At 36.6% G+C, this 16,082-nt stretch overlaps 1 protein-coding gene across 36 annotated transcripts in view; it reads right to left on the reverse strand.

The window, feature by feature from the left end:
- The window catches only part of NUMB (NUMB endocytic adaptor protein), a 168,158-nt gene that overhangs the window by 93,666 nt on the left and 58,410 nt on the right, over positions 1-16,082 (reverse strand). The gene's annotated exons all lie outside the window — the stretch shown is intronic.

Consider the following 16,082-nt stretch of genomic DNA (forward strand, 5'->3'; position numbering starts at 1 on the left):
ATAATGAAGATGACCACTCGAAGTCACCACAGCAACTATAAGATTCACACACAAACAGAACCATTATCTCCTCTAATTCATAATAAATAATTCCCCTGGATAAAAGTCAAATGTCTGGAGGTAAATTACTGAATCTTTGAAATATAAAATACCGTATATACATAGAGAAAGAGACAAACAGATAAGACATTGTTTGTTGACAACTCCCACGAATCCAATTCCACGCATACACTTTCTAAGACTAGTAGTATTCAAGGGGTCCAGAACAGGAAGAGCAGTGTCAAGAATGAGTGATTCCCGGCACTGGTAGGAACAAATTTTTATAAGAGAAGACCAGAAAGAAATAGACATGTCATCAAACTAGGTTAGAACTATTGTTACCACCAAAGAGTGATTGTGTCCATTTATACCTGGCATTTTACACTAGTCAAAACAAGTAAAACTGTCACTATTGCTGTCTTTAGAATCTCAGTAAAATAATTTTATAATGAATAATGAGATTTCTATCAATTCCTGCATTTACCAATAATACATCTGTTTGTGATAAGGTTAGGTGTTTCTTTGATGGGGGGTCATTTTAGCAATACAGTACAAAAATCATTTTAAAAAAGGAAAAGTAGGCATTATACAAAAATCCTATAGGATAATTCTGTTAAACAGCTCATCTTTACTATTACCAAGCTGAGGTTTTATGAATGCTACTAGTCTAAAATATGAATTATATTATTAATATTACATAAAAATAATTATAAAAATGACTGTGTATTCATTGTAGCTCAAAGATTTAATAAAGAACTTCCATCCCTCAAAATATCCCCTTTTAACAAATAATTGCAAAAATGTTCTTCAAATTTTCTCAATAAATTTGTAAAATTATCTGTCTGGAACAAAGAATAATTTTTACAAAGCACCTTTTTAAAGAAAACTTATTAGTTATACAGGAAATGTTCAGGAAATCCTTAAACTACCTATTTTATAAAAGTTCCAAGGAAATGAACATAGGACATGAGGTGTTCAAGGTTACTAGGCCATGACAGAAAACCAAACAAAAAAATCTGGTCCTTCTGTCTGTATCTTAATAATTTGGAGTTTTTCTACTTGATCAGTATTTCCTTCACTGCTTTACTTTCTCTAAATGATGAGAATAATTTTTTGTCCTTTTCATGAGTTCTAAAATCATTAATATGATCAAGTCAGCTCAATCACAACCCAAATATTTTAAAAATAAATTTATTTATTTATTTTTTATTTATTGGCTGCATTGGGTCTTCATTGCTGTGTGCGGGCTTTCCGTAGTTGAAGAGAGCAGGGGCCTACTCTTCATTGCAGTGCGTGGGCTTCGTATTGAGGTGGCTTCTCTTGTGGAGCACAGGCTCTAGGCGCATGGGTTTCAGTAGCTGCAGTGCATGGGCTCAGTAGCTGTGGCTCGTGAGCTCTAGAGCTCAGGCTCAGTAGCTGTGGCTCACAGGCTGAGCTGCTTCTTGGCATGTGGCATTTTCCTGGACCAGGGCTCAAACTCATGTCCCCTGTATTGGTAGGTGGATTCTTAACCACTGCGCCACAAGGGAAGCCCCAAATATTTTAATTTAGGAATTTTTAGGTAAATATTCTACCTAAATTTTTATGTAACTTTGAGAAAATTTGCAACTATCACTATTTACATTTTACCCCATTTGCTTTGTCAGTCTCTTCCTCACACATTTTTTCCTTGAACCATATGAGAGTGAGTTGCAGACACTATAGCATTTCAGCCCTCAATATTTTCATGTAGTTTTCTAGGAATACAGACATTCACTTAGATAACTACAGTATAGCTGACCAAATCAGTATTGTATCAATGTTAAAATTTCTACTATATAATTACAGCCCATATTCAAATGCCATTAAACTGCCTTAAAAATGTCCTTTAAAGCTATTGATTTCCCCAGTCCAGAATTCAATTCAGGATCATGCACACTACTTTCAGTGGTAATGTCTCTTTAGAATCCTATCATCTGGAACAGTTCCTCAGTCTATGTCTTTTAAGAGTGATATTTTTAAAGAACACAGACCATTTATTTTGTAGCATGTTCCTCAATTTAGGTTTGTCTGATGGTCTCTCATGTTTAAATTAAGGCTATGCATTTTTTTATAGTAATGTCACAAAGTAATGGTGGGTGCTTCTCACTGCACCATATCAGAAGCTGCAAGATGCCAGTGGGTTCTATTACCAGTGATGATAACTTTGATCACTTGGTTTAGGAGTATCTGCCAAGTTTCTCCACTGTGAAGTTACTGTTTTTCTCTTTGTAATAATATTTTGTTAGGAACTGTCTTGAGACTATGTAAATATATTCCTCACCAAACTTTTACCCCAGAGTTTTGGTACCTGCAGAGGATTCTTGTGAGAAAGTACTATTTTAATTTTTTCAAAACGGTCATTTTCTAATTCCAATAGTTCTATACTTATTAGCCATTTTAATGAAGAACCTTCCCTTCTCCCCAACTTAATAATTTATTCATTCACTTATTTATATTTGTATGGTTCTTATTTTTTCAATGGGTTATAATCTATAACTATCATTATTTATTTGGCCAGTGGATGCTTCTCCAAACTAGTTCCTGTTCCTTTTGACTGTCCCCACCATTCTGTGACTACCTCCTTACTTTCTGAAACAATAATATGTTCCAGGCTCCTCTTGTACTTTCCCTTATCCAGTTCTTCCTGGGATCACCCATTTCTCCAAGGAGCTCTGGTTTCCTTTAAGTGGAGAATGGTTTAGAAACAAGCATATGGGAGTTAAGTGCGTTCACTGTAATTGCTTCCAGGCCTCTTAGCAAACAAAGCTGGAATACACACACATACACACATATATGCATATGCATATACATATATATGTATACATACAAATGTATACATGTCTCTAAGAGAAAGATACATAAGTGTATACATGCATACACGTTTCTGTCTTAATATAAATAAATGTTAAAAACTATGAGTTCATAACCTCCAATTCAAATCCAAAGTCACAGGGTGCACTGGAGACTTTTCTTCCATATACATAAAATTCCCTTCTCCAACAATCAAAAACCTGGCTCCCAAAATCCTCAATATACTCATTCATTTGTTGAATCCTAAAATAGAAAATAGTTTCGAAATTGCCAATTCATACTATTACAAAAACAGCCTACGAATTAAGGTTTATTATTTGTTTACAGCTCTTTTTATCTTGAATTTCAAAGTATAGGATGCTCAAAAATTACTTGGCTTACTTTCTTCCTTCAGTGCATTTATGTTATTAATTTGAAACACAGGTTTATTTGTTTGTTTATATTACAGGGGTTTATCCGAGCTTTATTGATTTTCTTTGCTGATTTTTGTTTTGTTTAGTATCTAAAACATTTGCATCACAATGTTCTCTGATATTCTGAATTGATGTCATATGCAATGCTACCAGGAGTTGTCTCTCAACCAGTGGTTGTAATACACCTTTATAGTTTAGAAAGTATATTTCCCATAAGAAATGAGCCTTTCTGTAGCCAATCACATGTATCTACTACCATCCCACTGAGGCCCAGCTGTTTTCTGGGAATTACTGTTTCTAGATATAGAAAGAAGGATAAAATCAAATGGGCAAACCCTACTCCAGCAACCTCATAGATCATTACTTGTAAAATAGTTTTCAAACTATGCTACAGAGAGTTGCCACAGGGTGGAAGAAGGAAGGACCCAGTGGGTAGAACTCCCTGCCCTGACTTGAATTAAAGCTTCTATTGCTTTTAAGTGGTATAATATATTGAGCTTCAGTCTCAGATTTTGTTCATCCAACTCATTCAGCAAACATTTAGTGAGTGCCTACGTTGTCCCAGGCACTATTCTAGGTGCTTCAGTGAAAAAGGCCTTCACGGGACTTAAAATTCTAGCTGTGGGAGAGAGAAACTATAAATCTAAGTAAACTGTATAGTTAGTTAAAAGTTATACAAAAAATTCAACAAGATAGTTTGCAATATTAGATAGTGTTCAGTTTAGGTGTCACTGAGAAAGGAAAGCTTCCTTTTACCTGAATAATTTTTTTAAGTTTGAAAATCACTACGAGAGAAGAGAAACACAATTCTTCAGTTGGTGCTAACCTTATGCCTATAAGCCCAGGGACAGACCATCGGAAATAGTCATGAAATATTTTCCTTCCTTCTGTCATGGAATCTTAGCCAAAATCTAGAAATATTTAGGTTGCTTTTTCTCAATCCAGATCCTCTACTTTGTAAGTAATTACATATTTCTCCTAGATTCTGGCAAAGGGCTTTCCACCAATCTCAAACTCAGAAATATTAAATTTTAATTTTTCTTCAAATGATTTTAGTGGGAAATTGATAGAGACAAAATCAGGACTGTTAACCACTCTTTTAGACCTTTAAACTATATTAATTTTTATCCTATCCAAATCACACTATCACTCCCTTACATTTACAATCAACAAAAGACTGTTATCTAATCTCTCTCAGTTGTGCTAAATCATACCACTCAAATCCTAATCAACTGAGTTTTTTTGAACCTAAGTGCAAAACTTTATGACCACCACAGGTAACAGTTAATCAGCCCTTACTATGTCCCAGATATTGTTTTAAATGACTTATATACATTACTTCTTTCATACTCCAAAACAACCCTACGTGATAAGTACCATTAGTACCTCCCTTTTATAGATGAAGAAACTGAAAAATGGAGAGCTTAAATAACCTGCTCAAGGTTACAAAGCTTCTAAGCGACAGAGCTGGAATTAAAAAACAGGCAGTTTGTGCCATTAACTGTGCATATTAAATTGATTCTCAAAAAATCTTTACATAATGTGCTCTAAATCCTATCTTGCTAGATTTAACCAATTCAGCCTATGGAGGGAAAAAAATCTGACTTCAATGCTGCCATCCAATATATATATGCTATTCTTCAAAGCTTCAACTGAATACTTGATCAGCATTCCATGAAGGGGCCCAATGAAACTATTAATAAAAATGTGGCCAGAAACAGTAGCAAATCAAATCCAACAATGTATAATAAGAATTATACACCACAATCAAGAGGGATTTATCTCAGATATGAAAGTCTGATTCAACATTTGAAAATCATTTCACGTAATCCATCACATCAACAGGTTAAAAAGAAAAGTCACATGATATATCAAGAGACAGAAAAGGCATTTGACAAAATCCAACACTCATTCACGATAAAAACTCTCAGCAAACTAGGAATAGAGAGGAATTTCCCCAATTTAATAAAGAACACCTACTCTTTATTATGTCAGAACAGCTGACATTTTACTTAATCGTGAAAAACTAGAAGGCTTCCTGGTAAGATCGAGAACAAGGCAAAGGGACTTCCCTGGTGGTCCAGCAGTTAAGACTCCGTACTCTCAATGCAGGGGGCTCGGGTTTGATCCCAGTTCAGGGAACTAGATCCTGCATGCTGCAACTAAAGATTCCACATACTGCAAGTGAGGATCCCATGTGCCGCAACTAAAGCCCAGGGGCGGCCAAATAAATAAATTAAGAAAAAAAAAAAAAAAAGAACAAGGCAAAGATGTCTCCTCTCACCATTCCTTTTTTTTTTTTTTTTTTTTTTTTTTTTTTTTTTTTTTTGGCACACGGGCTTAGTTGCTCCGTGGCATGTGGGATCTTCCTGGAGCTGGGATCGAACCCGTGACCTCTGCATTGGCAGGCGGATTCTTAACCACTGCGCCACCTAGGAAGCCCCTCACCATTCCTTTTTAACATCATATAACTCGCAGTTAACATCATTAACTAGGAAATGCTAGTTAATGGAATAAGACAAGAGAAGGAGATAAAAGATATACAGAATAGAAAGGACAAAATGAAACTGTATTTGTTCGCAGATGATATGATCATCTATGTAGAAATCCAAAAGAATCAGCCAAAAAACTCCTGGAACTAATAAGCAATTAATTATAGCAAGGTTGCAGGATACAAGGTTAATATACAAAAGTTAATCACTTTCCTATAATATACCAGCAACAAACAAGTGGAATTCGAAATTAAAAACAATACATTTACATTAGTACCTAAAAAATTAAATACTTAGGTATAATTTATTGCAAATCTAACAAAAATACATACAATATCTTGAAAGCCACAAAACTCTGATGAACAAAATCAAAGATGAACTAAATAAATGGAGAGGTAATCCATGTTTATGAATAAGAAGACTCAATATTGTTGAGACATCAATTCTTCCCTACTTGATCTACAGATTCAATACAATTCCAATCAAAACCCCAGCAAGTTATTTTGCAGATTTTGACAAACTCATTCAAAAATTTAAAGCCCCAGATGGACCACATAAACATTGTTAACTGATCTCTGACAAAAGAGCAAAGGCAGTATAATGAAGAAAAGATAGTCTTTTTAATAAATGATATTGGAACAACTGGACAGCCTCATGCAAAAAAATTAAGTTAGACACAAACTTCACACCCTTCACAAAAATTAGTTCAAAATGGGTCAGAGACCTAGATGTAAACTGCTAAACTACAAAACTCAAAGAAGATAACACAGGAAAAAAATCTGGAAAACCTTGGGTATGATAATGACTTTTAAAATAGACCAAAGGCATCATCTGTGAAAGAAATAATTCATGAGCTAGACTTCATTAAAATTAAAACCTTCTGCTCTGCATAAGACACTGTCAAAAGAAGAGAATACAATCCACAGAATGGAAGAAAATATTTCCAAAAGACACATCTGACAAGCGACTGTTACCCAAAATATACAGAGAGGGACTTCCCTGGTGGTCCAGCGGGTAAGATTCTGCCTTCCCAACGCAGGGAGCCCAGGTTTGATCCCTAATCAGGGAACTAGATCCTGCATGCATGCCACAACTAAGAGTCCACGTGATGTAACTAAGAAGCCCACATGCCACAACTAAGAGCCTGCATGTCCCAACTAAAGATCCCACATGCCACAACAAAGATCCAGCGTGCTGCAACTAAGACCCTTCACAGCCAAAATAAGTAAAAAAATTAATATTAAAAAATATATACAAAGAACTCTTAAAACTAACAACTCAATTTAAAAAATGGGCAAAAGATTTGAACAGATATCTCAACAAAGAAGATATACAGATGGCAAGTAAGCTCATGAAAAGATGTTCAAAATCATGTCATTGGGGAACTGCAAATTAAAATGACTATGAGGGACTTTCTTGGTGGCTCAGTGCTCCCAATGCAGGGGGCCCAGGTTTGATCACTGGTCAGGGAACCAGATCCCATATGCATGCTGCAACTAAGAGTTCGAATGTCACAACTAAGGAGCCTGCAAGCCACAAATAAGAAGCCCACCTGGGGGCTTCCCTGGTGGCACAGTGGTTAAGAATCCACCTGGCAATGCAGGGGACACAGGTTCGACCCCTGGTCCAGGAAGATCCCACATGCCACAGAGCAACTAGGCCCACACACCACAACTACTGAGCCCGAGAGCCACAACTACTGAGCCCACATGCCACAACGACTGAAGCCCGTGCACCTAGAGCCCATGCTCTGCAACAAAAGAAGCCACAGCAATGAGAAGCCACAGCAATGAGAAGCCTGCGCATTGCAATGAAGAATAGCCCCTACTTCCCGCAACTAGAGAAAGTCCACGCACAGCAACGAAGACCCAACGCAGCCAATAAATAAATTAATTAAAAAAAAAAAAGAAGCCCACCTGCTGCAACTAAGGAATCAGCAAGCTGCAACTAAGGAGCCTGAAAGTCACAACTAAAGACCCAGTGCAACCAAATAAATATGTTTTAAAAAATAAAATAAAAAATAAAATGACAATGAAATCCTACTACACACCTATTGGAATGACTAAAATTCAGAAGACTGACAACAAATTCTGGCAAGGATGTGGAACAATAGTTACTTTCATTGTTACAGGGAATGCAAAATGGTACAGCCACTCTGGAAGAGTTTGACAGATTCTTACAAAACTAACATACTGTTACCTTACAATCCAGCAATCCTCTCTGCCTAGTTATTTACCCAAAGGAGTTGAAAATTCCACAAAAAACCTGCACATGGTTGTTTATAAAAGCGTACTTCATAACTGCCAAAACTTGGAAACAACCAAGAGGTCCTTCAGTAGGTGAAGAGATAAACAGTAAACTGTGATACATCTAAAGAATGGAATAATATTCAGCACTAAAAAGAAATGAGCTACCAAGCCATGAAAAGACATGGGGAAACCTTAAGTGCATGTTACTAAGTGAAAGAAGCCAATCAAAACATATGGTATGATTCCAACTCTATGACATTTTAGAAAAGGCAAAACTATGGAGATACTAAAAAGATTGCCAGTGGTTGCCAGAGACTAGAGGGTTTTGGGGGGTTTTTTCAATAAATTTATTTATTGGCTGTGTTGGGTCTTCCTTGCTGTGTGTGGGCTTTCTCCAGTTGCGGGGAGTGGGGGCTACTCTTCGCTGCGGTGCACAGGCTTCTTGTTGCGGCGGCTTCTCTTGTTGCAGAGCGTGGGCTCTAGGCGTGTGGGCTTCAGTAGTTGTGGCACACAGGCTCAAAAGTTGTGGCTCATGGGCTCAGTAGTTGTGGCACATGGGCTTAGTTGCTCCGAGGCATGTGGGATCTTCCCAGACCAGTTATCAAACCCGTGTCCCCTGCATTGGCAGGCGGATTCTTAACCACTGCACTACCAGGGAATCTTGGGACTTTGAGGAATAAACAGGCAGAACACAGAAAATTTCAGGACTGTGAAACTACTCCATATCATACTCTAATGTTGGACATATTGTATGTTTGTCAAAACCCACAGAATGTACAAGACCAAGCGTAAACCCTAATGTAAACTGTAGACTCGGGGGAATAATATGTCAATGTAGGTTTGTTGATTGTAACAAATTCACCACTCCAGTGTCAAATGTTACTAGTTGGGGAGGTTGTGTATATGTGGGGGCAGAGGGAATATGTGAACTCCCTGTACTTTATGTTCAGTTTTGCTGTGAACCTAAAACTGCTCTTAAAAATAGTCTAAGGAAAAAAAAAAAAAAAAGACCAGACCCAACGAGGATACTTCCAAGAAGCCAAAAAGACTTCTCTCCAGGATCAAATGGGCAATGGAACCATATACGTTTGCTCTTTGTATAGCATTTAACCCAGTTGTTAACTCACCTACCTGAACTATCAAGAAACCCACATTTTGGGTGGAAGGGGACAAACAGATGAAAGGGATGAAGAAGTACAAACCTGCAGTTAGAAGATGAATGGATAAAGAATATGTGGTACATATATACAATGAAATATTATTCAGTCGTAAAAGGCAATGAAACTGGGACATTTGTAGATGGACCCAGACACTGTCATACAGAGTGAAGTGAGTAAGAGAAAAACAAATATCATATAGTAACACACATATGCGGAATATAGAAAAATGGTACAGATCAACTGGTTTGCAAGGCAGAAATAGACACAGATGTAGAGAACAAACATGTGGACACCAAGTGGGGAAAGCAGGGAGGGTTGGGGTGGGGTGAATTGGGAGATTAGGATTGCCACATATACCTTACTAATAAGAAAAAAAAAAAAGCAAATTGTACACTTTAAATACACGCAGTTTACTGTATGTCAATTATATCTCAATAAAAGTTCTAAAAAAAAAACCACCTCCAGTTAGAGAATATGGTCAATATTATAATAACTTTGTATGGGGACTAGACTTATTGTGGTGATCATTTCATAACGTATGCAATTATCAAATCACTATGTAATATACCTGAAGCTAATGTAATATTGTATGTCAACTATATTTCTATAAAAAAAAGAAAATCACGTTTCTAAATCTTAATCCAAAAACATGTCTTAAAAGAGTAATAGTTCCTTTTCCTATACTAGACAAAAACATCTAAGTTCTGCTTCTTAATTCTAGAATTATTTTTAATGCAGTTTTATTAAAAAATGTAATTTGAGCCAGAAAACGTATCTTCATTTATTCAACAAAGTATAAATTGAGGACCAATTACAGGACAGATACTCTTCTAGACTATGGAAATAAGGCAGAGAATGAACTAAAGTCCCTACTCTCCTGGTGGTATATTCTATTTGGGGAGACTGTAAAAATAATAAAGAAACAAATATATAATATGTTATGAAGAAAAGTCAAGCATGGTGAGAGGAAAGAAAGTGTTGGGGTTGGAGGGTAGGTAGAAAGGAGGACTCTCTTTTAAATAAAGTGGTAAAGGAAGGCTTTGCTCATTAGGTTATACTTGAGCAGACAATTCTGAAGGTATTGAGTAGTGAGAGGGCAAGCCCAAGTAGAGAGGTGGGAGAGGTCAAAGGAACAAGCGTACTGCTCCTGAGGCAGAACTATGTTCACTGTGCTAGAGAACAGCAAGGAGATGATGTGGCCGCAGCTCCAGTGAACGGAAGGTAGAAACTGAAGTCAGAAAGGAAGCCAAGTGCTTCAAAGGGTTTCACAGGATATTTGGTCCATTTATCAGAAATACAATAAATACTCGGTCTTCTATTCTTAATAAGATGAGCGCCACTGGAAGGTTCTGAGCAGAGGAATAATTAGATTTATATTTTTAAAGGATCATTCTGGCTACTGTAGGTAAACAGATCATAACGCTGGAACTACTCAGGAGGCTATTAAACTAATCCAGGTGAGAGGTGATAGTGGCTTGGACCAGAGTGATAGCAGTGGAGATAAGACAGACCAGAGAGATAGGTGGTCCACTTTCTATTTGTGCCCTCAGCTCCAGAAGAGACCACACCTGGAGCAGCAGTTACACTAGAAATCACCAAATGAATACATTTACAAAAATCCAGTCATTTTCCAGGACATGTATCTTTTTTTGGGGGGGGGGGTACACCAAGTTCAATCATCTGTTTTTATACACATATCCCCGTATTCCCTCCCTTCCTCGACTCCCCCCCCCCACCCTCCCTCGAGTCCCCCCCAACCAGGACAGGTATCTTAAGAGATATCTCAAGAATGGAGCTGACAGGATTCTGCTGATGAACTGAATTTACAGAGTGAGAGAAAGCAAAGAATGAAAAATGACCTTAAGGTTGCTGGGCTGAGAAATCACAAGAATGGAACTGCCATTTACTGAGATTCAGAAGACAGAAAGTGGAGTAGGCTGAAGGGGGTAAGTCAGAAGTTTGGTTGTTAAGCCTGACAAAATATAAAAGTTTACAAATGAAACAGCTATATGCCAAATTAACTTTTGAAAATGGCTAGCTCCGAGTCTAGCACACGTTACGTTCATCATTGAACAGTCCTAATCTCCAAATCTGAATATAATATCTGCTCCTTCTGATTACCACATTTTTCACTTCTTACAGCATTTATTACCTTTTACGTATTGTAACTATTGGTTTATGTCATGTCCTATAGAGCTTAGATACCTTGAGAGCAGAGTTCATGGTTTATAGTTGTATAATAGTAAAAAGGCCCACAATTTATTGAGCACATTTGTCAATTAGCTCATTTAATTCTTCTACAAAAATTATCTGCACTCTGGTTGTAGAATTTATTTTAGTTAACTTTTAGAAAAAACAAATACATCATTTTTCAACAGAATCTCCTTGCTTTTCAATGCACTTTGTCCATCTGTCAACAAGCTTTCGTATTCCCTCATTAAAAAATGTTTTAAGCTGAGCTGTGAGCCACAAATGCACTGCCGTCTTCACATCTTCATCAGAAGAGAATCTTCATCAGAAGTGAATCTTCATCCTCGTAGGGCTGCTTTCAGGGGACCAAACAGGTGAAAGTCCGATGGAGCAAGATCAGGGCTATAGGGAGCATGCTTTAACACCTCAAAATAAAGTTTCTGCAGAGTGTCAACAGCGTGGACAGAAGTTTGCAGATGTGCACTGTCATGCAAGATCACAATGCCCTCAGAGAGCAGTCCTCTGCATTTAATCAGAAGTTTAGGCTTCAGCTCTTCAATAAGCACCTCACTGTAACAAGCACAGTTGACTGTTGAATCTTTTTCCTGATAATGTTCCAATACTGGCCCTTGAGAATCCCAGGAAACTGTAAGCATCAATTCTCCAGCTGATGGTTGACTTTTGAACTTTTTCTTGGTCAGCAACTGAGGATGTTTCCATTCCATACTCTGCCGTTTATTCTCAGGCTCATAGTGATGAATCCATGTCTCGTCACCAGCAATGATTCTCTTTAAGAAAAAAACTTTCACCTTCCTTAGAGTATCGGTCCAAATTTTCTTTGCAGACCCAAACGCTTCTGTTTACGCTCTTCCATGAGTTTTTTTGGTACCCATCTCCCACAAACGTTTCGAAACCTAAGTCTGTCGCAGATTACTTCACTTTGAGGTGTTAAAGCATGCTCCCTATAGTCCTGATCCTGCTCCATTGGACTTTCACCTGTTTGGTCCCCTGAAAGCAGCCCTACAAGGATGAAGATTCATTTCTGATGAAGACGTGAAGACAGCAATGCATCTGTGGCTCACAGCTCAGCCTAAAACATTTTTTAATGAGGGAATACGAAAGCTTGTTGACAGATAAACAAAGTGTATTGAAAAGCAAGGAGATCATGTCGAAAAATGATGTATTTGTCTTTTTTACAAGTTAACTAAAATAAATTCTACAGCCAGAGTAAGGATAATTTTTGATTCACCCTCGTATTATTGTTTCTATAATTAGTATTTAACAAATGAGAAAATTCTGGTTCAGAAATATTAAATAATTCTATTTATCCTTCAGAACTCTGCTCAAATATCACTTCTTCAAAGTAGCTATCCTTGACCACCCCCATCATCTGAACTAAATCTCTATAATAAGCTCATAATACCCTGTACATCTATCTCCTCTACTGTTTATTACAATATAAATAAATGTGTTCTCAGTCTCTCTCCTCCCTACAAGAATATAAGCTGCATGAAGGCAGGACACTCACATGTCAAGTTCCCTGCAATGATTAATATGTGCTTTAAGTCATTTATAATATTGCTTTATTATTATAAATTATTAATATTATTTAATAAATGATTTAATAATAAGTAGAGACATCCATTACAAATTATTATAGTGTATCAGAGCAATTCTCTTTGCAAGAAAACCTATAAAAACTGAATTTAAAAACAAAAAAAATGAAAAAATAAAGAAGGCAGCCAGGATATGAGAAAAAGGAAATGCATAGTTACGCCTAACATTCTCCATTACTTCCTCTTGAGGCAACTAGCTGCAGACTAGAGCTTTTAGCAGTCTCACAGGCCTGCAGAGACATAAATCAGGGTTCAGGACTTATCAAGACAAGCAGGATTTTAGGGGCTAAGATTTCAGAGAAAAGGCAACCACAGAAAAGTGAGTCTGGACATCCTGTACTGTTTCTGCCCTTAGGGTATTTACTGAATCCTAACCTGTGTGGGGGCAAGAGGCTAGAAACCAAGCAAAGTGCCTATTTTAAAGCAAAAAAGGTTAAGTAGAACTTTTGGTAGTCTCACAATGCTAGGAAAAGAAAAATTACACTTCAGGGCCTGCCAAGATGGAGAGGCCCTGGCAAACAACACAGGATTCTATTTGATACCTCTGAAGGATAGCACTCTTGGACTAAGGGGAAGCTGGATTTAAACCAGCCCCTAAGAAGCCTAAAACAAAGCCTCAAGTCATCTCAAGCCTGTACTGAATCAAGGTCATCTGCTCCTGCTTTTAACTACCACCAGAGGAAAATTAAATCCTCTCTAGAGAACTGTATCACCATCAAGAGTCTCTATAATTTCTCAAACATAATGTTTGACATTCATTTTTTAAAATACCAGGAATCCTAGGAGAGAAGACCAAATGACTGAAAGCCAAGAGAAAAAGCAGACAACAGAGAAAGACCAAAAGGGGATATTATAATATTATAATTATTAGACACAGATTTTAAATAACTGTGATTAATATGTTCAGGAAAATAGATGACAAAATGAGAATTTCACCAGAGAAATGGAATCTACAAAAACAAATGAAATATAATTAAATTAAAATTCTAAAACTAAAAAATACATAATATAGAATTAGTAATAAAACAGATCCCTGTAACAGCAGATTGAACACTAAATGAAATAGAAAACAGGTCAACAGAAAATATCTAAATGAAGAACAGGGAAAAAAAAGAAAAGGTGGAAAATACCAAACTAAAAAGAAGGAAGGAAGGAAGGAAGGAAGGAAGGGAGGAAGGAAATACCAAACAGCACATGAGAGATATATGGGATGCAGAGAAAGACCTAACACACGTATATCTAGAACCCCAGAAGAAAGTGAGTGCAAGGGTGGGGCAGAAGCAATATCAGAAGAAATATTCCAAACCTGATAAAAGACATCAAGCTACAGATTCAAGAGTGTCTATGAAACTCAAGCACCTTAAATGCAAAGAAAACCACTTAAAAGCCTTTCTGAAAACATGAAAACCAAACACATTACCTCTCTAACAAAAACAATGGAGTCAGAAGGCAATGGGATGATATATTTATGAGTAATATGCTGAAAGAAAATAACTAACAATCTGGAATTCTATGCCCAACAAAAATATCCTTTAAAAGTGAAGACCAAATAAAAAGTGCTTTCAGACAAAAAGAGAATATTCACTACCATAGACTCACACTAAAAGAAAGAAATTATCAAGTGAAGTCAAAGACAAATATTATTATAATATCACTTACACGTGGAATCTAAAAAATAACACAAATGAATCTATATACAAAACAGAAAAACTCACAGACACAGAAAACAAACTTATAGTTACTGAAGGGGAAAGAGGGGGAGAAATTAGAAGTATGGAATTAACAGATACAAACTACTATACATAAAACAGATAAGTAACAAGGATTTACTGTATAGCACAAGGAACTATACTCAATATCTTGTAATAACCTATAATGGAAAATAATCTGAAAAAATATATATAACTGAACCACTCTGCTGTATACCTAAAACTAACAGAATATTGTAAATCAACTATACTTCAATTTAAAAATTTAAAAAGATTATCTATGGAAACAGAAATACTCTCAGATGAAAACATGGTAACATAAGAAAGACTCAAGAACACTAGGAAAGAGAAAACATGAATAAAATTAAATAACTATTAATGATTTAAAACAATAAAATAAAAACAAAGCAAAAAAAAAAAAAAAAAACAACACCTTAAACAAAAAACAAAAGGGTAATGATAAATGGAATGAAAGAGCTGTAAGGTATTTGCATTGTCCAGAAAATAATAGCAGTAGACTGTGTACAAAAATGGCCACAATAATTCCCATTCCTTGCAAATACTCTTTTACAATGTGACTTTGCTACTCTTCTTATTAAGAGGCAGAATTCATTTTCTCTACCTCTTGAATTTGGGCTTAGACTATGACTTGCTTTGGCCAATGGGACATTAGAAAATGTGATACAGCAGAGACATGAAAAGTGCCTGCACATTTCAATCTCTCTGCTACTCTTTAACGTTGAGTCATCAGGTGAATGAATGTTCCTCCTGGAAAGACCACATGGAGAACAAACTCCCCAACCCTACCCTGGCCAAAAGCTTGTCAACCAACACACATATAAGTGAAGCTATTCTATACTATTTGGCCCTAGCCAAACCACCACCAGACTACAGAGATCAATACAGCCCAAGTGAAACTGCCAATCCACAGACCCATGAGCTATTAAATGATTTATTTTAAGCTACTAAGCCTTTTATGAAGTAAAAACTAACTGATACAGAGCTAATATACGTAAGTAGATCAGTGGTTCTCAAACAAGGTTAATTTTGCTCCCAGGGAACATGTGGCAGTGTCTGGAGACATATTTGATTGTCACAACTGGGTGGGTACTACTGACATCTAGTGAGTAAAGACCAGGGATGCTGATAAATATCGCATAAGGTCTCCACAACAAAAAATTACCCTTCTCAAAATGTCAACATTGCCCATGTTGGGAAAAAAAAGTAAAGAATGACAGAATGAGGCAGACTTTAGAACAATCCTATCCAACAGAACTTTCTACAATGATGAAAATGTTTTGTATCTGTGCTACCCAATATGGTAGCCACTAGCCACATTTGGCTAGTAAGCACTTAAAATGTGGTTACTTTGATGGAGGAAC

The sequence above is a fragment of the Hippopotamus amphibius genome, chromosome 4, assembly GCF_030028045.1.
Source record: "Hippopotamus amphibius kiboko isolate mHipAmp2 chromosome 4, mHipAmp2.hap2, whole genome shotgun sequence".
NCBI lineage: Eukaryota > Metazoa > Chordata > Mammalia > Artiodactyla > Hippopotamidae > Hippopotamus > Hippopotamus amphibius.